The sequence below is a fragment of the Stegodyphus dumicola genome, chromosome 2 (assembly GCF_044657685.1).
Source record: "Stegodyphus dumicola isolate Sdum_Otavi_A_Nest chromosome 2, ASM4465768v1".
Lineage (NCBI taxonomy): Eukaryota > Metazoa > Arthropoda > Arachnida > Araneae > Eresidae > Stegodyphus > Stegodyphus dumicola.
In genome coordinates, this window is record NC_140769.1 from 175,012,304 (window position 1) to 175,034,359 (window position 22,056).

Consider the following 22,056-nt stretch of genomic DNA (forward strand, 5'->3'; position numbering starts at 1 on the left):
TATAAAGCTGATTTTTGTTGTTTGACTTCTAATTAAACCAGTTTCATTTCCATTTTAAGACCTATGTTTAACCACATACTCAATTTTATATAAAGAGCACTTTATATTTAATAACTCTATAAAAGAACAGCAACTAATTTAATGAAGCAAAACACTCCACTCAACCTGAATATCATAATTGTGAACAAAGAGAACAACTAAACTTGTTTTATGATTCAATAGTGAAAGTATGGTTGTTTACACGTCGTTTTATACAGACTGGGGCAGGAGGTAGCTACTTGGAATGGGTAAGAAATCCAGCATTACGGTTGGTGCTGGTAGAGCTAGTTACGACTAACAACTTAGCTTTGCCACACATTACTGTCAGTAATAATCAAATTGAAAATACTCTCAATTACTTTCCCTTTTATTTGCATTTAAACTTTCAGAATATTTTGCTTATTTATCAGCATTTAATATATATAATTGCTATTTTACACCATTATTAATAGTTTTTCTCGTTACTCCGACTTAACTCCCGCTTACATATCCCAGGAAAAAGGAATCACAGACTAGGGTTGATTGATATCTGCAAAATCATCTCAAGAAATTTCCATTTGAAAAGGAAGAAAAACGGTCACAAAGCATCTGTAGCTTTCCAAACAATCCATATTTCTGAAGATTTTTTCAAGCAATTATCCTATAATTTTCCGTTTAGGAATTACTAGCAAGATTCGCACTATTAGTTACTACTCTAGAAATAATATTCTTGCACTTTAAATTACTTGGCAATTATGGATATAGGTAAAAGCGTGACCAGTAGTACCGTAGGTCATTCAAATATTGTTGTATTTAACTAACTGTTAAGCTTCCTTCACAATCTGACCGAGAGAGAGAGCACCTGGGGAAGGGATCTTCGAGGGTCTCCCACCCCTTTTTCCTACTACCAGCTCTCTAAATGATTTCGTCTGGCGGTGTATTTTGACCACTGCTTTGACGCACAAACACCATACGCTTACAAAATTGAGTTTTCCGGTACAGTAGTCAGCGTCACTACCCTAATCCCGTTTGGAAGAGTTACATACAAGGCTTCATATTTACACCATTCAATGTGAACAGCTAAATAATTTTTCAGATAATATAATTAAAGTTTTAGTTCAAATGAAATAACCAAAATAATTCTAATGTTTGTAACATCAACAACAAGGATTTCTCAATCGCTCAGTTGGAATACTGCAAAAGAATGTTGTGAATGGTGTACTTTTGAACCATACCAAAACACAGTCTCCTCTTAATAAAATAGGCCAGTGGTGATTTTTCGGGGCAGTAGCTTCACTTGGAAGACTTTAACCAATGGTTAACATGTGAGACATTAATATCAAATTTGAACTACTGAGATGTATTTAATATAAGAGATAAATGACTGAAGACGTGTTTTGCTGTACTGAAGCAGCTTTCAGATAAAAAAATCACTTGGCATCGATGATGTTCTACTTAATGATTTCTTTCAGACGTATTTAACTATGTTAAATTTATTAAACACTCTAAGACGTATAAGCGTCAAATTATATGGGCTAATCCCAATGGAATTCTGTAAAGTTTTCGCTCGTATTTCCTAACTTGACCATTCTGAGAGGTATGAATATGAATTCTGGGAGGTCTCTTTGAAAAGTATGAATTTTACAATATTACTATTTTAGACCATTTAAATGGATAAAAAATGTAAAAACATGCAATTTAATATAAAGCTTAATTTTAGTTAAAAAGTACAAAATCTATCATAATAATGAGAACTGAAAATATCTGGAAAACAAATAGTTGAAGTTTTATTGTATTTGTTGAAAGTCAATAAACTAACATACCGTATATGCTTTCTCCCTCTGTGTTAGTATGAATGACATCAACAAATGCAGCATCACCTTTATCTAATCTCACAGTTTTATTCACACCATTGAAATAAGGGCCTGCAGGATCCAAACCTACATATTAAAATAAAACTAAATACATGCACTATTGTGACTGTAGAAATGATTTCACTAGATTTTATAAAATACGTTTCAAATACATCTAGAAGTTTTAATCTGAATTCATTGACTCATTGGTTGTTGTAATAATAATAAACCTTTGCAAGATTACCACCTTCAGTTTCAGAGATTTTGAACTTCTGTGAAAACGAGCGTCTTAGAGGAAATTACTAACGGCTATAAAAAGATTGCCACAGGCTATTACTGACGGCCATAATAGGTTGAAGTATTAAGTTTATCGTATTTTGAAGGTTTTACTGAAAGCAAAACTGAGGTGTAGTATATATTAACGACTTGCAATTCTTAATTCTATGCTTTATTATTTACGACTTGCAATTGTTATTCTATGCTTTAGACCAGTGGTTCACAAGTTTTGACTAACGCGTACCATCTAAACAAAAATTGAAAACCTTTAGTACCACCACTACAAAGTACTACTATCACCACCACACTTGAATAAAGCTCAGATAGCATAAATTTATGAGTGTTAGAGAAAAAAACTCAATCAGGATGTTGGGGTTTTAATTTTTGAATTTAATATTAAAAATACTTTGCTTCTTTGTGTACCACCTATTTTTCTCATACATACCACCGGTTGAGAACCCCTGATTTAGGCTGTTTCTTTCCGTAACGTCTTTCCAAAAAGCTTCTCTGTAGCAAATTTTATTACGCTTTTGGCAGTGTAAAAAGGGATTAATTATGAAACTTTATAGCGAAAAATGTATCAACATTACAGCTCAGAGAGGAAACATTTTGTGTACTAATTTTCTGAAATGCCATAAGTGAAAAGTATTTTAAAACTAGAAAAAATGTTGCGTATTTAAAAACTTATAAAATGAAGTCTACCTAGTTGATGTTTCCCTCTGATTAATAGCGATCTTTTCTAAAACAGTTTGAACTTTATGAAGTAAATTAACTAAACTTTTGCTTTATTTTTCTGCCATATTCCTTTGCGTCAGACCGCCAGCTAGATGTTCAATAATTTTTAATCATCTTCTAATTTTAATGCCTTCAAATTTTATTTCCCCGTCATCTTAATATGAAATTATTGTAGCATCTAAGCCTTTATAAAATTTGAAGTAGAAACTGCACACATAAGTGGACTGAGCTTTCAACTTTGAAGAAAAAGCTATCAGTAGAACTAACTTCAGAAACATAATCATTAGAGCATTCGCGTTTCATTACACTGAGTTATTTATTACAAGCATTCAGGTGCACAAATAAAAAAGGAAAAATTACTCAAATGATATTAGGTATGTTATGAATTATTTAAGGAATATGTGCACCAGAGTCTCTAAATTAAATCTCTGACACGAATTATATTTATCTGAGGAAAAATGAAATTAATGATTCAGATATGATTATCTATTCTTTTATGTGAAAGTAATTTTACTATAACAATTAGTATTTTAAATATAACTCTTTTATTTATTTAATCCATAACCTAATAGTTGTATAATGTTGGAAATGGTTGACATTTAAATAAAATTGATGAAACAAAATTACATTTTAATTTACACTGCGGATTAAAACCTTACATTAACTTACCCGTAATTCGACCAATCAGCTTATGTTGTCTCTCTTGAAACCATTTGCCAGCGTATCCAGCTCCATGTGCACCAAGACCGTGGCCGATTATATGCAAAAACTTTGGATCCAAATTCAAGATGTTCTAAAATATCGTAATTATAATTATCAACATGTAGAATTGTTTATCATACATTTGAATGCCAAAATATTAGAAAAGCAGATCTGTAATAAATGAAGCAATAAGTATCTTACTGACTATCCATTAAAACTCTTAAAACCTGGCCCATTATATTGCGATCAACTAAAGACACGAATTTCAATTTTTATTTAGTTTCTTCTATTCGTAAAACTGTTTCTTGTGTTTTACAATATCATTACAGATGTCAGAGCAGCGCTATTAGCGAATAAAAGACTAAAATCTTTTAATTGCCTGAAAGTGCACTGTTCCAAAGGGCTAAAGTATTTTGCTTCATATTGAATCAATGAATTAACGTAAGATAAGTAAAAAAAAAAAACAGAATTACAATAATGCAAGCAAGCCTTATGTATCTATGAATCCTGCTGCCAACCTGTTGAATTCGCGACCCTGCTTATCAAAGGCCATCAACATGAATAAAGATGTTCATCTTCAGTACTAAAGGATGCGCTTGTTTGCTCGAAGTGACCCGATCCTATAAAGTAGGACAACAAAGAATACAATTGTGCACGAAATTTAAATTTTTTGTTGACATGTACTGCTGGCTAGACTTTTATGATTTCGAAAAATTTGATGATGATGATTTGAGCTAACCACAAGTGTACGAGTGGTTTTCCAGAATGAAAAATGATAGTATATTAAATGCTGATTGATATGATTTGCTATGATTCCATTAATGAGCAGAAATGTTGAAAGCCTTAAAAAGAATGTCAAATTACTAATGAAGATAATCGAAAGACTACCAGATTTTTAAAGAAACTGTTTCCATCAAACAATTTATAAAAAAAAGGTGGCGCTTGTGTCTCACTAACGCTATCTTTTCTTGTTCAATGTGATTTTTTTTTTATTTTTTTTATTTACGTGTATTAAAGAAACTCTCAGAAAATAATCCACTGGATTAAAAAAAGCAATTTACGTATTTGGATGAGGCTGAAGAAAATATATTTCTTGCTTTGTAAAATAAAATGTTTCAAGTCTTCAATACTGTATGAGAATTTGGGGAACTTTCATAGATATCTGAATCTTTTCCGTTACAGAATAACCCTCGCTAAACAGTTTCATACAGAGAGGAATATGCGTCATTGCTGTGTATTTATCAAGCATTAAATATATTATTCTTTTCTCTTATATTAGTGATATCATTTCCAAAACAAGCATTGCCAACAAAAGTTTTTAAGTAGTATCATTCTATGCCACTCCTTTTAGAAAGCTAATACTAACATCAGATATATTTTTTATGCTCAGAATAATTTTACCCGCTCGAAATGAATCTGGAGAAAAAAACTGTATTTTCTTACTGAAAGCAGGGACGTACCCAGGTTCAGATGGCGGCAAACGGGCTGGCTGCATAAGTGTTTACGTGGCTTTCCTTAAGGAAAACCACGAACCATTTCCTTTCGAAAATCCTGTACAAAGGCATCGCTCCCCTTGTAAATCTCAAGTGGTTTCCTGGATCGTATAAACTAAGCCAAATTTCACGGAAAGTGTTAAGTTCCTCATGTATCTTTCTATGGAACGTTATTGTACTATTACAGAAAATATCTCAAATTTTCTATTGAAAAGCCTAATAATAATGATATTAATGTAAACTTACAAGACGTTGCATAAAAAGTCCAACTTCAGCTCCTACTACACGTATGTTTGCAACCGACTGTTCGTATAATTCCCCATAGCCGTTTGACCAGTCGACGATGAACACATTACTATCATTTTTGTTCAACAGTGCATTCTTCAATTTCTGCAGATCAAATATTTCATTATTTATCACAAAAGAAATGAAGTCACGCAGCGTAAAGTTTAAGAATTTTACATTTGTTCAATGGATGTTCAGCGCATTTTTACATTTGTTCAAATGGATTAATATTTTGCTTCAGAAATAATGAGGTTCTTAAAGGAGACAATCAGCATTTAAATTAATTTTTTTAATAAATGTTACCGAGAATTACAGAAAATAGTCATGCTACGATACAACCTGCACAACCTGCAAATATAATTGAATGGCATTACGAATATATTTAGTTGTGGCTTACAATGAAAGGAGCAAAGAATATTTGATGATTTACTTTGCATTTAATTAATTTATCAAATGGTTTAGATTAGAATTTATTTCTGAATATTGGGTTTTATGGTAGTTTAATTTAAAAAATAACCTATTATTTTTATACGAAAATACTGCTATGTGTATAATTTATTTCAAATAGTTTTCGTGCATCGAATTGTTGTTTTCTTCGAAATGTTCTTTTCCATCTCACAAGACCGACAATTTTCATTTTGTGTATCTCCTTCGGATAACGTTTATATCAGTTAAGACAAGCTGTAAAACACTGCCTGCAATCTAAACTTACGAGTATAGCACTTTGAATGCTGATACAATGAATAAATTATAGTTATACTTATAGGGCTAAACACAGTCAAATTCTGGTCCTGCTTAACATTAAATACGCAAGATCATATATGAAATGCCTGTGAGAAAACAGGCTACCAAGCTTTTGAAGCTGATAATTCTTATTTTTGCAGATATTATAAAAGGAGTATTATACCTTTATTTTAAGGAATAATTTCGCCCATAAAATGAAATTTATAAGAGCTGCAGTTTAGTAATATTAAAGTGTGCTGGCATTAACACCCAAATCACACGATTTAACACATGACGTCTTCTCACTTTATGAGAAAAACATAAACGTAATGTGAAATTGAACAAACCAATTAGATTTGAGCCGAAATAAAGATTGTTGATACTATACCACTTGAAGATTCCAGGGTTACAGCAAAACAATTTATTATTACAAAATGAATTATGTTTTTTCATGAATGGCGGGAACAAGTGATCATAGACTTTGACCACTACTAAGGCTAGAAGCGGTGGTCACTTTATTATGAAGACACCTAATAGGTGGGCCACCATTGCCTCTTATGAAGGGATAGACAGTTGCAACCGTGCCTTCTTCGGGATTCGAACCTGGAAAGTTTGGAATCGCAGTCGGCTCCCGTAGCCGCTATACCATCTGGGTGCCACAAAAAGAATTATTTGAGGAAACGTTCCAAAGAAGTATAGAAAATTCACTACGTTAGCACATATTTGTGGTGAAGTTATATCACGTTCCACGTACCTTTCATAAAATCAAAAACTTAGTAATTTATTAAACGTATGAGTTCCATTAATCCCTATATATTTTAAATGTTATTAAAATAAATCTCTCAGCTATTGTGTATGCTGTATAACGTACCTTCTATTTATTTGGTGAGCAATAAGATACGTATTTCTGTTGACTGTATATAGGTCATCTGTTCTACTATAGTGATTTAATGATGAAGAAATATTTTATCGCACTCTTAATGTGCTCCGGAGCTTAAGACTGAATTATAATTTCTAGCTTCTTTGGTGCATTGTATTCCTAAAACGTACCATGACGATTATACAGATTTCCTCGATGAAGTAAAACTCCGGTTGTAGATATGCTTTCCATCCTCAAATGGCATGCATATATTTACACTTTTTTTCACCAAAAGAGAATAATATTTCTGATCATGACTTTTAAAGGCAATGTATAAACCAAGTAATAAAATAAAATGCAACTTAAAAATCTAATAATAATGACTTAAAAATCTAATAATCAAATAATAATGAGGACATATTAAAATTTTCAGAATAATTTTATTTTTGTAGACTTTCAATTAATTTATAAAAGTAAAAGTGTTGTAAAATCCTTTTATGTTAATTAATCAGTTATTTTATAGTTAGACCAATATTCTCGCTTTTTCCGGTTTCTCATCAGAATGCAAATTGGATGAAATGTATTTAAACTGAGGTTTTTAGATTCTAAGATAGATAGTTTTCTGCCTGTCGAGGCCACGTTGGATGATCGCTGGATAAGATAATGTTTGTAGTCTTCTGGTTTGCTTTATTAATTCCGATAGCTGAATTTGATGCCAAAACTACCTCATCAGAAGTGTTAGCTAAATTGTAAAGGCAAGTGTGCCTGCCTTCTGTTATTTTTAACTGTTAATAAAATGTCTTTTACACCCTTCCCAAGTTTTAGTTGTTATTTTAGATTTAGCAGCCGATAATAATTTGCACTTCGAACTGCTTATTTATTAATTAGATGGAAATATTGCAGGTTTCATTGCACAGATTCTACTTTCTTTTAGCTAAATGCTTTTATTTATAACTACTGAGCAGGTTTGGAATAACTTTCCAAAAATATCGTAACTGGCTTTGAAAAGTGATAAAACCAAGAAAATGTATAAGTTATAACCAACGGACCTAAGTATTTTACATACTCTCACATAATGAGATTTGAATAAATTTTCTGAATCAGATATATTAATGTGGGTGAAGCCAAATAAAAAAGGAATATGCATTTTATCTTATTGCTTTGAGGACAAGGAAAGTCATTATAAATATAATATGTTTATATCTAATTTGCAAAGCGTTTCGCTAGACTATTGTAGAAGGATCTCTTACACTATAAAATACAGTTTCCCTGGTAAATGAATCGTATTATGAATTTTCTTGACCTGTTATATCAGTTAACATTTTAAAAATAATATGAAAACATTATGAGAAAAACAGATCTTCTAAAAGCAAGTAACACAATTCAGAAAACTATAACTCCTAGTGATGAGAAATTTCTCAGTGGTTTACTTACCAACTGCCAACCTGAGGTCTCTCCTTTTAAGTCGTGAATGATTATATATGTATCCAAATCATTGTAGAAACCACTCTTTTTCAAATTCCATGAAAATAGACTCATGTTGGAAATCATATTAAAAACATTCTGTGATATATTTTTATTCGATGGACCAAAAAAATGGAATTTAGTATTTATCTTTTCTCTTTTGTTCGGAAGATGACTGTAAATTCGTTCCAAACGAGGATAATTGAATGGATATTCAGCACTGAAAGTACCCAATTCTCCCATATCAACAAAAGTTGAGTTATTTGCTTCAGATCGAGCAAAAATATCTAAATAAATAAAGAGGTACTATGAGCTTAAACAAACAGCTATAAACAAATGTTTAAATATAAACAGTTTGAGTTACTTGTAAATTTTAAATATGTTTCATGAAATTATTTGCACTGGAAAACTACAAAGAACGATTTTTACTCATATTTTGAAAAGTAAAAATCGTTGTTTCTTTCTAATGCATCAGAACTCGGTAATACTGAATGTATCAGAACTATATCAGAAACAGGTAATTTAGGGTAATCCTGTTCAAAATTACAAACCCCGTTTCAGAATTTATACTTTCGTTATTACTAGCCATAATTCATTAGATTTACATAAAATTAAAAAGCAACACATTTCAAGTTCTAGATCATCATAAAATAAATATGTAAATTGTGAGATGTAATATAATGAACTTCTGTGGTCTCTCAGCTTAAGTTAACCAAGCCAACCACTGTATTCCTAATATCATTACAGTGTTCTCCATTTAATTGCACACACCTTTCTCTCTCATCTACTGAAACCATATCACAATAAATAAATAAATAAATAATTCTGTAAGTTACGTTAATTCATTTTAATGAACAGCCTTCCTAATATGCTCAAAAGTTTCGCAAAATTTTCCAGTAATTTTGTTTAAAATGTAAGAAATTATTACCTAGACACCTTCGAAATAATTAAGATCTGAAAACACTTATTTGCTCCAGTAGTAGTAATATCCTTTGAGGCATTGGTTGAAAGATTTTTTTAAACCCAAGAGCTATCGCCCTGTATTATATTTAAAGCAATTAAATAATGAAGAATTTGTATGAATGTATGTATGTCGTTCGCACTGTGAAAAAACTACAGTACTTAGATCCATCAAATTTTGAATATCGTAATCCTCCACCCGAACATAGGCACCTGTAAGCCCTAATTTTGAATTTCGATTTTTTCTTATTTGTCTCACATTTTGTAAAACTTTAATGACTGATTGGTTAAGAAACTGAACTATTTCAAAGAGAGCAATGGCAAAAGGAAATGTACGAAAAATGTGCGAAAAAGGAAACATTTTTATCTTTAGCGCACAAAACTGTCCGTCGCAAATTCTAGAGATATGTTGTTTTCAAATATTTTGTGATATTGCTGTTGAATTGAATTTTATGGTTTAAGATCGAAAAACATGATATTTAATAAATAACAAAAGGTTCAAAAACACCCCTTTTCGTGTGATATAAAATCTAAAAACCTTCAGAATTTTTTATCTGTTGTAGACAGACTGTTGTGGCGTTTGAATATTTTGCGCTATCTGAACATACTAATCCTGTAGAAGGGACTTATCAAGCTCACGTCCTGCTTGGAGCATGAGGATCTTGGCTCACGTTTCCGTGCCCCACGGTTTACTTCGAGAAAACTGTAAAACTAATGTTCTGAAAAGTGCTAATACAGCGCGTGTCAAGACATCCGAAAGTTGTTGCAAGAAAAAGATTTATTGTGTCGAGAAAGAAGCAATAGGTATCCTTATAATACGTCTTTAGGTTTCCTTATGTTACTTCGATTCTTAAAGAACTACAATATTAGGAATGTTTATTATATTAGGATGTATATTAGGATATTTCTATTTTTAATATATCATTATATTGAAAATGTCTTTTTTCTTGCGCTTATTAAAGAAGTTAAACACGAATGTGGGAATCTGATTTCCTGCAAATATTGTAGAACTTTACACTCTTCTCTCTCTCCCTATATATATCTAAGAAACAACCGAATACATTCAGGATAATACAATAAATGATACTCACATATAATTACGGTGAATCATATTTAACGGATTGAGAGAAATTTCGATATGAATTATTCAGACGGTTTCACACTATAAGTTTATAGTGCCTTTCGTATACAGAGTAGGCAATAAAACATGTTAAATATAAAATAAAATTAAACAATCTAAGTTTCTTTATAAATTGCTGAGATAATCTTAACACTGTAAAGAAATACGAGGCCAAAAATATTGAGTAATAAATAACAAGTAACTAAAATCTAGGTAAACAACTAAAAATCGTATATTGAAAACGGAAACAAATGCGATATTTATAATAAGCATAATTCATTGTACAGAAATAACGAAAAAGCTAAGAAGAAAGAACAAATCTCAATATTTGAAACCTCTAATCAAATCGGATATTTATAAAATAAACAATGATAAGGAGAAAATACTTTTGATTAAATTAGTCACCATTAAATTATAATTTTACTTAGAATTTTAAAAGAACAATTGCACAAATAATAATATGCAAAAATTTCGCACGTATGTACTTAATTTGTCTAATTATTAGGCTGTTTCTAATGAGAATAAAATGTAGGTTCAATAACGTTAAAATGTCCTCACCTGATGAAAATGAATTTACATAAATCGATTTATAAATAATAATTCGCAAAGAGTAAACTACACTTTTACATTCGAGATAAAAATTCTGCTGTACCTGCTTCTGAATTTGCCATTGCTTTCACATTAATTACCGTTATCAAAGCGAAAAAAATTTCCAGTAGAAGCTGAATCATCTTACAAAATTTTCTTTACTAAATTTCTGAGAGAAAATGAAGCAATAATATTTTCGTAGCAAATTAAAAACCTCGTGCAGCTGTTATTTGATATACGGAAGTGAAATTTTACTCCTTTCATTTTTTCTATTAAATGTAGCTGAACATTTTTCATCTACAGTCAGATTGTTTCGAGACGTCTCTACACAATTTATAGATTTAAGGCAACGTTGATTGAAGTTTGAAAGTTTTTTATATCTGCTGGTCTACTTATCAATCCATTTTGCTTCAAACAATGCTCAGCTTTCACTTTGCTGAAGTTGTGAGAAACGTATACAAAATGCCACGTAATAATATCAGGTTCAATGTTTCTTCTAACCTTCTTCGGAAACATACAATGACCTGACTAGAACAGAGAGCTTACTAAAGCTATGTTCACTAATTGTAGTAAGTAGACAGGATACAGACGAAGGGTATACAAAACCCTTTATTTTTTTCTTTATATACAATGACTTCCGTACTTCGGAATACAATGACCCTCCACTCGGGGTCTAACTTAAAAGATATCAAAATAAAACTAAACTCTAATTTAACTTTAGAATAAGATTGGCCTTATAATAACAGAAAGCGTATGTAGCACAGAGACTGTGAACACTACAATACGTTTAATTTATCAAGAGGATTAAAACCTCTGGCCTGGAAGGCAAAGTAGCAACTGCGTAACTTCTAAGGTAAGCGGCCTGCTTCGAACTCACGGCTTCCTCTCTTCTGCTTGGCAAAAAGGCCACACTTAAATACTTGGCGTTCGCCAGACAATTTTGCATAAACTCCTTCACGCTTATAATTCTGGCCGGAAGTAGAAAATAAGAAGTGATAGTAAAGATTTAAAATAAAATAACCGTTAGTAAAACTTAAGATCCTTACAATAATAGTGCTCTAAAACTGTTTATATGAAGCAAAAGAAGGGGAAATAAACGTGCTTGCTTAGTTTGTGAGGAAAAAACTTAAATTTCGCATGTGCATAATTTTCACATATGAAAACTATCTGTACAAAAATTAATAAATAAACGGAGATGACTGTGAAGAAAGAGCGATAGAAAAGCCTTTCTTCTGAAAAAAAAATTATCTTTTAATAAAGAGAGAATTTTAAAAACAGTTTTGCGATTTTAATTTATAGGTTTCAAGAAATGCATTGCATGTTGCAGATTGCAGATATTTTTCGTTAATTTTTAATAAAAAGAGCAAGTAAGAAAACGCGATGTCTAATTTGCCTCGTTTAATATTTCTTAACATTCAAAAAGCTTAAAAATAATTCACGAATGTATTGGCACACTCCTTAACTATAAGCCTGACTTATTGAATTCCATAAATTTGCAAGGATTTTACCAACTTACTATCATAACCTTGTAAGGTTTATCCGAAGCTTATAACAGTTATTTTTAAGTTACAGCTCCTTTCCTATCTCTCCTAATTTCAGCTCACAAATCCCTTACCAGAATGTGTTTTTAGAATGGCGTTAAATGCAAATTAGAAGGAGTAGTACTTAAGTCGAAATTCCACTGACTTCGAAAGAGGAAATTCAGAGAGTGCAAGTGAACGCAACATGGGAGGGTGAGGACTCCTGCTTGATACTTTGTAAGTATTATTTTAAGTACTCTTTCTCCTCAAATGGCCAACCGCAAGCCTCCAGATAAGAGCAGATTATGGGCAGACTATACGAATGATAATGATGAAATGGACTCTGATTATTCGACCACCTCTGAAATTTTTGCAGGCAGAATTCGCAAAAAGGAAGTGATATGAACTCGGACGGTAACCAGAAAAGGCAGAAAAAATCCCCCCCCCCCGTAGAAAAGCAATCAGAATTAACTCCTCAGGTTTATGAAAAATTCCAAAATATTTTCCCGCATCTCTTAGCTCGATCTCCAAAAAATAAATTTACCCTCGAAGAACATATGGAACAAGTTATCGAAAGTATCTCCGAGAACTTAAGTCCAGCAGAAAAGATAAAAGAAATAGAGAATAGAGATAAACAGGCTGTTAAAGAAGGCTCCCCCAACGATCAACTAGCCTTAGCATATTACCAGGTCATTACATATGGAACAAGTTATCGAAAGTATCTCCGAGAACTTAAGTCCAGCAGAAAAGATAAAAGAAATATAGAATAGAGATAAACAGGCTGTTAAAGAAGGCTCCCCCAACGATCAACTAGCCTTAGCATATTACCAGGTCATTCAAAATTTCGAGGAAGACAAAGAAGTCTACGAAAATTCAATGGTCAGAGATAGCGAACAGGAAAAGAAATTACCGAAGGAGAAAATCCAAAATGGCAAACACCAGTAAAGCGTGCAGATCACCCGTGCTTTCCTCGCTAGCAGAATTTCCTTAGGAAAATCAATTTTCGACCGTAAATTTAGAAATGGAAGTGATAGACCAGGATAATGAATACAAAAGGAACATCCATAGTACTCACGGACAATCTAGACTGGATATCAGTTGATATTATGTAAAACTTGCAAAGAACACTTCGAAGCTAAGATGAAAAATAGAGCGATATATCTTCGCACGAACTCGATTACTGATTTTAATAACATGAAAACTAATCTAAAAAAGCAAAGATTAATTTTCACACATTTCAGATAAATTCCTCTCCCACCGTTAAAGTCATCACGAAAAATTTGCCCAGCATGGTAAAAGAACAAGTCATATTTGATGAGTTAGAATGCAGAAAATACCTGATTATTAAAGCAATTCTCGAAGACTTTAGATGGTCAAAAAATAATGCTACCTATATATTTTCTGGAACTGCATAGGAACGCAAACGGAGAAGCAATCCATAATCTAAATAACGTTTTTGACTTTAATGTGATCATTCAAAAATACACTCCGCGTAAAGGACCAATACAATGTTATAACTGTCAGGATTTTGGACATTCACAGGCCACCTGCTTTAAACCTGCACGCTGCGTAAAATCCACTAAGAACCATAGGAGTAATACATGCCAACTTCAACCAAATGTGAAGCCTCAGAATCTCACATAAGCTCTTACCGTAGAGTGTAAAATTTATCAGTAGATATTTCAAAAAAGTAGCCAACCAGAAAACAAACCATCTTCACCTAAAATAGAAGACTTTCCTAAATTTCCTTCAGCAGCAACTTCTGAAAATGTTACAATCTTTAAAAAATCATTCAGTGAAGCATAAAGCAAAATAAAACTAAAGAAGAACAGGTTCCTGAAATTGAACAGATAATGCAAGTTTTTCAAAATTTGCAAGTCTCTTCAATTTAATTCAAAATATTTCCATTTTAGCTCAACAGATAAGGTATGCCAAAAATACTACGGAGAAACTCCGCATTGCCTTCAAGACTGTCGAAATTATGCTGAATTTTGCTCAAAATGCCTAAATTTCTTATCTGACGAGATGATTCACAGCCGAGCGGGTTAAGTCAAGACTTTTGCGGATCCTCAGTTCGCGAATTCGGGCTTCCCTCCCGACATTTTTCGCTTCAGCCAAAAATAGACGCTGTCTGCTCTGGCTTTAAAGCCACTTTTTTTAACTTTTTTTTCTGAAGTTTTTTCTTTTCAGGACAAAAATAGAGTGGTAAAGATTCTCGGGTCATACACCACTTAAATAAACGAAGGCCAAAGACCAAAATACTTCGAAAGACAGAATCAGAGTTTCTGACAAGCGCGCGCTTGCCTTTTGACCACATCTCTCTAAGGTGTTACTACGCTCGGCTGTATTACGGGAAGTTTATAGCTTCGTTAGCTAATTCTACATTTAGATTTAAACCAGTCCATTACATGCGCAGTTGGACGGCATGGTAAAAAATTTTAATGGTCTAATATTGAACTATGTTTCTCAGTTTGTAACCCAGAACCATCGGGATTGGGATCAAAAGCTGCCATTACTTCTTGCTCTTGCACTGGAATGCAGTTCAATGCTTCTTCCGTTGTGTAAAACGTTTGACAGACGATTAAGAGGGCCTCTCTGTATCACCAAGAAGCTAAATGACTTTGTGGTGGTTGTGCAAAACGCAGCTCCTTCCAAACCTAAGGTATTGCACTGCGATAGACTTGCCTCTCATTATGGCAGCGAGGGTTAGTTGTCCGTTGTCTTTGGGACTGTCCTGCTCAAGACGCGCAACTCTTAAGGAAGATGTATTAATTTCCGTAAATATTTCAGTCTTCGCGTTCCTTGGAATGTAATGTTCTTCTTCTTTCTGTGTATGCGTGTATGTGTGCATTTGAGGCTGCCATCAAAAACCTGTTAAATGGTAAATTTTGGGCTCTGAAAAAATTGCTTCACTAGTATTTTTATAACTAGTGAATGTAATCAAAATTGTTTTTATTGAATGCGTGACTCAAGCAAGCTTCCAGTGGATGCAAATTTTGTCTAACAGAGTTCAAAATTCCCTTCAGATTTAATATTTGAAAATTATGTCAGCTTTGAGCTTTTGCGTTTAAAGTCTGTAGGCGGTTCCATTGGATTGCAGTGCTTATGAATGCTTTAATTCTGTTAACATTTCGATTTTTAATGTTTTGCCAAGGAAGAACTTCAACATCACTGTGGGACTATTATTATTCTTACTTAATTTGTTTTCATTTAGAAGTATAATTTTGTTATTAATATTCTTTAATTTACTTTCATTTGACAGAATTCGTTTAAATTTGGATAATTTATTCATAAAGATAAAAATTAATTAAATAATCAAATTAATCTTGCTTTTTGTAAAACCTCTATTCTCCTACTTACGTTATTGCAACTATTTACTGACACAACATTTTCGTAAGATATAACTATTAGGATATATATTCGAAAATTTATCTCATGCGTCAGTTCACAATCATCTTCCGCGCACTTGCACTGATTTTTATGTTTGTTTTCTGTTTCAATTTTGTTACATTAATTTAGCTTCCTAAATAATTATTTATATTATACTATTTTTTTGTTAATAATACTTTTGCAATTACTTTGCTAAATAATGATATAAATGAAAAATTAATTAATTTTCAATTTTGCTTTTATAACCTTAAGAATATTAAATTTCACTATTCAGTATTAAGTTCTTTAATATAAAGTGTATGTAAAGATCCATCTGAAGGGCTATTTTACCTCTATTACTTTAATGCAACTATCTTTGAAAATTCCTAATTGTAAGCTACCTCTTACGTTGCCTGTAAATTTGTTCTTCCGATAGGATATTCTGTATTCAGGATAAAGAACTTCAGACGTTTTAAGGTGTAATAGGAACTTGTGTTAATAATACTGTAATACCACACACACTTCTTTAAACTGTTGTATAGTTATTTAAAGTGTTTCTTGTTTTTACTCTTCCATTTTTTAGAAGTATTTCATTTCTTTCTCTATACTTCATAATGTGTAGTTTTTAATAATTTTATCTTTTTGCTTATTATCTGATATAATCACTTTGGAATTGAGGAAATTTTATTGTGTTTTTACATTATGTATTCACATAATTTGGTGCATATATATGGTCAGAGTCACCTTTATGTACCAGTTACTTTGTTGTTTCTTCTCTGTTATAGAATTCTCTTAGAATCTTCTTAGCTTCTTTTAGCTATAATAGTTTCCAGATGGTACGAGTAACTATGTTTTTATCACAAATATCTCTGATAAATCAGACAATATTTCAACATTGATTTCGAGAACAAAGATAAATTATATAATTGAAAGTATCAAGAATCATGTTAAAGTAAGCATAAGAAAAAAATGACTGATCAATTTATTACAGCTGCACTTAAAGGGTATCTGGTAAACATTAGATTAGTTTTCTCGATGCAACAGTCAACGATTGCTCATCTTAAGAGCAGCCTTACAGAACCAAAAGCGCAAGTAGCTCAAAGTGATATACTTATTAAACAAAATTGATTGCAACCCAGAATAATTCTGAACAGTTGTACACTTCTTTCACGCAGATCCCGGCAATTTAAGAAGATAACAGCAACTCCCCGCTTGCAGATGTTCTTAAGAAAAGAAAAATGAAATTCAGAAATAAAACTTGCTAGGATCATAAAATAGTTTCAAGGCTTTGAAATTACGTCATTTTAATAGGACCTAAAGATATAGAAAGAACTAATCTAAATTAAAGCGCATCTAACAACTTTTATTTGTCGTCCAGAGCTAAGAATTAAGGTGAAACAAGTGTGTCCCACCAAGTGTAAAACTTATCGTTAGGTACACTAAACTTTTGAGTCAATCAGTCTACATTTCCTGACGACACTGGGAATTCCTTTAAGGCCCTCTGAAGCTGCTAGGAAGAAATCTGTCTGCGCAAAGTAGACTCAAGATTACTCAGCATAATCCTACCCCCAAACCACAGAACAATGTGTAAATTGCGGAAATTCAAACCAGGAACAAAACACATGAAATTCAGCCAGTCATCCCAAATTTCAACTTAGAGAGCAGCGCTACAAGAACTAAACAAAAGATGAGAGAACAATATTAGAATACTTATACGGCAGTGGAATGTGAAGAATTGTGCTGAAATCTTTTATTTAATTATTGCGCAGTTTGCTGTTGTGTAACACCTTTACATGCGTATCTTTATTTTTTCGATGTGACTTTCCTTTCGTACAATACATTGATTTAAGGCTAAAAAAACAAGCAAATAAATCTACAGTTTGGAACCATTTTATTTCAGAACAATACATATCTACATTCAATTCTTATAAACAGAGTAGATCTTTTATACCTATTTTCAATAAATTACATCTTTGATAAATCTGTTTAAGGAATCTTTTGGTATCAGAGTATAATTTTGATATTTGTCGTTGAGGATTAGGAATACAATAAGGAGGAAAGTCATTGGTTTTCAAATACAGTTTTAGAGGCCCTTCGAATTTGAATGAATATGTATCTATGTCAGAATAAAACCCCATACTCATACACGTGGTAAGATTGCATGGCCCGCATCCACTAAAATTAAAAGCATGCCAGTTGTAGCAGCTCAATGAATCGAATTTGCAGTCCACATCTTCTAAACTTTCAATGAAATATTCATACGCTCTGTTGTGACTGCAGACTAGATTTCTGTGCTCTTCCTCTGAAAGAAACAAAAAATGGATTATGCTTCAGAATATTTTAACATTTGATTTTTTTTTATTTTAATATCTAAATTAGCATTGTGATTTCAATTTTCGTTTATATCACATCATTTTCATAAACCTTGTTGTTGCCAACAGTGACCGGAGATAGCAAACTGGAATTTAAATTGCCACAATATATTTTGATACTTATAGATTGTTAGCAAATAACGGCACGATTACTAAAATAATATTTCAAAACAAAACTATTGAAATTATTCTGAAACCTATTAATGGATCATTTGCAATAAAATTATTGTTCCATAGAGTTAAGTTGTGTAGTGAAAATGTATCGGCTACGAAAAATAAAAATAAAACATCCCTCGCTCTGCCTCCCTTCATCTTTAATTGAGGTCTGCAGTGGATCACAAAATAAACTAAAATGAATAAAAATTGCTGCTTAATACTACGTATTAAATACTTTATAAAATTCTACAGCATAATACAAACTTCAAGAATTGCTATTAAAAATTCCCTAAAAAATCATAAAATTCTTGCGTCAAATGATAAAATATTTTGTAGATTGTTTTTATTTTTTTACCACAACTGAACAGGCTTCTGACCCTAAGGTGTATACCAAACAGAATATTGGCTGCTCAGCGGAAGATCAAGTTTAATCCAGCAGCCGCCACCACCATGATAGGGCCTAGTACAGATCTAACGATACGTGTTTTTTTAACAAAATCAGAGAGTGCATAGAGTAACACTGTTACATAACCAATGACAACTTGCATTCATATGCTACATATAATTCAGAGTTATAAGTGGGTATACTTAATATATTAAAAAAAAGGTTGCTGATTTACAAGTACTTAATGTAATAAACAAAATAAAATTTAAATTTAAAAAAAAAAAAAAAAGAAAATCTGAAAGGGTTTCAGATTTTAAATTACGTCCAAAGGGACTTTTTTTAACATTTTGTCCGTTACCTTTATTTATTAAATATCACGTTCTTCGCCCTTAAACGATAAAACTCAGTTCAAGAGCAATATCGCAAAAAAGTTTTAAATTGAGCATATGTTTAAAATTTCCAATACAGAGTCTCGCGCTCTAGAGATAAAAGTGCTTTTTCTGTACAATGTTGCCGTTGTTCGCTTTGAAATACTTGGGATTGTTAGTCTAAAATTCGATAAAATTTTACAAAATATGAAAAACAAATAAGTCCAAATTAGTCCAACTAAGTCCAAATTAGGGCTACCAGATGCCCATATTCGGTGAAAGATTACGTTATTTAAAATTTGATAGCTCTATACCCTGCTAAAAATGCCCCATAGAAAACAGTAAAACTTTTTATGGGTCCCCATAAGATTTTATGTGTTTTTATTGAATTTCACTGGTTTCTGTTGGTCTCTGTGGGTTTTTCTTACTGGTTTCAAAATGACCCATAGAAACCAGTAAAACGTTCTACTGGTACCTATAGAATTTTTGATGGTCTCTACTGACTTTTACTGGTTTCTATTGATCTCTGTGGGTTTTTCTTACTGGTATCAATTAACACCCATACAACCAACATTTCAATGGCAGAACTTTGTACCGGTTTGTATAGGTTTATATTGACTTTTACTGGTTTTCTTACTGGTATCAATATAATAATAAATCTTCTGTCGGTTTATATGGGTTTATGCTATTTTTTTATCTGACGTTAATAGACTTCTTGTAAACAATAAAATTAACAGAATGAAAATATGATCTCTTTAAGACCATCAGAGTAAACTGGAAACGCAGGTGGTCGTTTTAGAGAGGTTTTTACTAAATATGCTTATTTATTTGATTTAAAATTTTTTTTCGGAAATAATAACAGTAATCATATACACCACACACAATGAGGTCTCTAAGGCGACCAGCTGCAAATAAAAATTCATCTTTGCAAGTGGTCGCCTTAGAGAGGTGATGTTCAATACCAATGTATACTCACGTTCTCAGAGATACGTTTATCTTTTAGAGGTCGTCGTCCGGAATAAATCTCTCTAAGGCGACCAGCTACACATGCAGAATTTTCTTTGTGAATGGTCGCCTTACAGAGGAAATATTCAATACCAAAGTATACTTATGTTTTCAGAAATACTGGTTTCTTTCAGAGGCGGTCGTCTTAGGGAGGTGGTTTTTGCTACGAGTTGGTTCTCTGAATACACACACATAAGCACTTGCATTTCTGATATTACAAATAAACACCGGTATCAGCCAACATCTCTTTAACGCGAACAAGTTCATTCACAATCGCAAAACTTTTCTCCCTGTTAACGCTGACGTGAGGAAAAAAAATTCCTCTCCCTCCCCCACACTCAGAAGTTTCCCAAACAAGCAATATGGCGTCGCTCTAGCTAATGTTGTGCGATGGTGGTGTTATTTTCTTCGTGGTTGTATTAATGCAATATATTATTTACTGTGATTTACTGTATTACAAATTTTACTATGTTTTACTGTTTAGAAATTAGTAATAAATAATAAAATACCAGCACTGACTATGAATATACCACTAAAGCCATGCACGTGTAATCGTGTCTAATGTTTGAGAGAACGTTGCTGATAACTGACTAGTTGTGAAATTGATTTTCCATCTTTACTTTTATCCTGAAAAACAATGTGCTTAAAGACTGAAAAAAGACAATTACAGACTTGATAATTTGCTTCAGTGTGCAGATGCAGAAATATAGTTTTTACATTCTACTGAAACTGCATTTTGGAAAATTTATTTTTTTTATTACAGTTTAGAAATACTTTTTTAAAGCTTGTTCATGTAGATGCTTTATCATTTGAATATTATGTACTAATAAATTTGAGCATACTTTACTTAAACATTTTTCGACTAATGTGATGTGGACGAGCAAAAAGAATGTTTTTTATGTTTTAAAAAATGTACTAATTATATTTCGCGAGCAAAACAGGAAAGTTTTATTAATGAAATATACATTGAAATATTTAATTACTTATTGAATAGGGTAGACAAGACATACAAGCTTAAGAAATCTTTTTTCCACTACTAAAATTATGTGAAAATTTAGATGATCATAGTAGCTTACATTGTTTTTCTTTTTGGTCTTTTTTTCTTTACAAGTATGAGACTAGAACCACATTTTTACATTAAATATTTTGTGCTGTTTTGTTAAAACACATATAATCATTTTTATGCATACTTTAATTTTCATTATTATTAGTTTGATGAAGAAAATTTCAAATGTGTTTTTCATAAATTGCTTTTGAAATAGAAATAGATTTGTGAATAAGATTTATATAATATTAAATGTACTAGTCTTGGGAGTATAAAAAGTGAATTATTTATTTGAAGAAAATTACTTTAAGTTGAAACCTCATATTGTGGTTATTTTCTTAAATGACCACCTCTGATAATGGCATATTTGTCAGGACAATAATTAAGTAACAGGACTTAGAAAATCACTCATAGTTTTGTCAGGGTACAGGAAACTGGCATTATTTTGAATTGTGGAGTTGATTGTTTTAGGAACGTTTTGCTGTATAATCAATTGACTTCGGTGTAGTAATTTTTACGTGGGTATGAATTTTGCAGAAGTAATTGAAAGTTTTTATGAGACAATTAAAACCAAAGCTTTTCGGATCATGAGTCTTATAAGAGCCCTGTTATAGCATTGCTTTCAAATATAGTTAGAGTAATATTTAAACGTAATTTTCGGAAGCACTTCCATAGAGAATCCGGTTATTCTTTGCGGATGAAAACCCATATAAATAAATCTTCTGTACAGCCTTATACAAATGCAGTTAAAACTACTGTC